The sequence below is a fragment of the Sinocyclocheilus grahami genome, unplaced genomic scaffold (genome assembly GCF_001515645.1).
Source record: "Sinocyclocheilus grahami isolate Dianchi unplaced genomic scaffold, SAMN03320097.WGS_v1.1 scaffold25433.1, whole genome shotgun sequence".
NCBI classification, from domain to species: domain Eukaryota; kingdom Metazoa; phylum Chordata; class Actinopteri; order Cypriniformes; family Cyprinidae; genus Sinocyclocheilus; species Sinocyclocheilus grahami.
This window is the reverse complement of record NW_015519808.1, coordinates 1-2,003: the sequence shown is the minus strand read 5'-3', so window position 1 is coordinate 2,003 and position 2,003 is coordinate 1. Positions and strand designations below refer to the sequence as shown.

At 32.6% G+C, this 2,003-nt stretch overlaps 1 long non-coding RNA gene across 1 annotated transcript; it reads right to left on the bottom strand.

Moving 5' to 3' along the window:
• Positions 1-394: 394 nt before the first annotated feature.
• Positions 395-1,916, bottom strand: LOC107580137 (uncharacterized). Its single transcript, XR_001608591.1, has 3 exons — positions 1,759-1,916; positions 1,620-1,670; positions 395-474 (listed from the first exon to the last, which is right to left on the bottom strand). It is a non-coding gene; the product is annotated as an uncharacterized lncRNA (long non-coding RNA).
• Positions 1,917-2,003: the final 87 nt, after the last annotated feature.

Here is a 2,003-nt window from a genome sequence, read left to right as displayed (position 1 = left end):
GCATGAAGGAAATATGAACACACAAGAGTTTTCTTTAAAACACATGCCCGCTGATATATAACGGTTTCAAGTTATATGTAAAATCTGTCCTGAGCTCTCAGACAATGTTGTCCGTGGTACTACCCCAGTATTATTATTCTTGTTACAGATGTAAATACAATGGGATATAAATATGACGATCATCCAATATAAGATTTCAAATACCATGATACTGCCATCTGATACATCACTGTATCATGGTGGCACCACATTTATTTTTAAGTCCTGAGGTTATTGTGCTTATGAAGTTAAATGAATGGCAAGTAAAAATCACAAATTTGAAATACAAATTTGCGCACAGAAGGCACGTGTCACTACAGGTACAGACATTTAAATATAGGTGACTACAATGTCAGTATAAGCAAGGTGTGTTCATACCTGAAAAGGCTTTAGAAAGATTTCATCCATTGCCAGTCGGCCATACTCTGTAAACAGCTACACAAACAAAAAATGGCATTAAGTCATTAAAAGAATAAAACCACAATTTAAAACAAGAAAAAATAACATATAATTGTGGTATACGGTACGGTCTGTTAAAAACAGATGCATCAATAATTTATTGGCAATGCATTAAGACACAACCTCTCTCATAGGGTTTTAGATGCTGAGGGCTTGTTCCACATAATACACAATAAGTGCAGAAATAAATTATAGTTGAACTCGAAATGCCCTGCTGTGCACAATGCTTTCTGACAGCAATAATAGGTTATATTTCAGCTCAGGCGGTTGTTTTTCAGCGTTTCATGAGAACTCTGTGCTCCGCTCTTTGCTGTTGTGTTTTGTCCAGCTCTTTTAGAAGAAAATTAATTTTTTTTGAATGTGCATGCCCCTACAAAATGAATCTGATCAGGTTCGGATTATACAGGCCTGCCTAAACAGTAACTAGTTAGATAACTCACTGACTAGTCAAGTATGAAAATATGCTGTTTTACACATACCTAATGAGAACAGTGTTATATAAGCTATATGTAATCATCCATAGTTTTTGGGGCAGTAAGATTTTTTTTTTATATATATATATATTTGAAAGAAATTAAATATTTTATTCAGCAAGAATGGAATAAATCGATCAAGTGACAGTAAATGCATTTATAGTGACGTATATAAAGATTAACATTTCAAATAAATGCTGTTTTTTAACTATTCATCAAAGAATCCTGAAAATTGTATATTAATGTTTCCACAAAATATTAAGCAGCATAACCATTTTGATAATAATAATAATATCTGTTTCTTGAGTACCAAATCAGCATATTACAATAATTTCTGTAGGATCATGTGACATTGAAGACTAGATAATATAATAATGTTGAAATTTCAGCTTTGCGTTAAAATAGAAAAGTTATTTTAAACTGTAATATTGCATAATATTACAGACCCAAACCTTTGAACAGTAGTGTACATTTACATTAGAAAATTAAGTATAATAACTGTATTATATTAATTTTTAAAATCAAGTTACATTTAACCCAATAATTTATCTGTGATCAATTCTCCGGATCAAAATTGCAGGACAATCTTAAGATAAGTCAGTTCAGATTGACACTGCTGTATTATTGGCTAGTTCTGATTTGACTAACCTGAAGTTGCTGTAGATCATCTTCCTGAATATTCTGTGACAGGTTATAAATCTACACGAAAAAAAAAAGGAATTGTGATAAAATTCCAATCTTCTTTTAACTCATTTGTGGCTAAATAGTAGAGATGCATTGTGGAAACCTGGACAGAGCTGGTCATGGTGCTGAGGGCAAAGATAGTAGCGCAATCTTTCACTGTGGACTGGGAATCAAATGCTCCTTGTGTGTCCATTAAGAGCACAGCAACCTATAGAGAAAAACAAAATGCTCTTTTTAATACAATGGTTCTTCAATCTCAAGAGAAAGTGATCGGAAGTGACTCAAGATGTGAAAAAGTGATTTGATGGTTTCTGTAAAAACATTAAAGGGGTCATATGACGCTTTTTT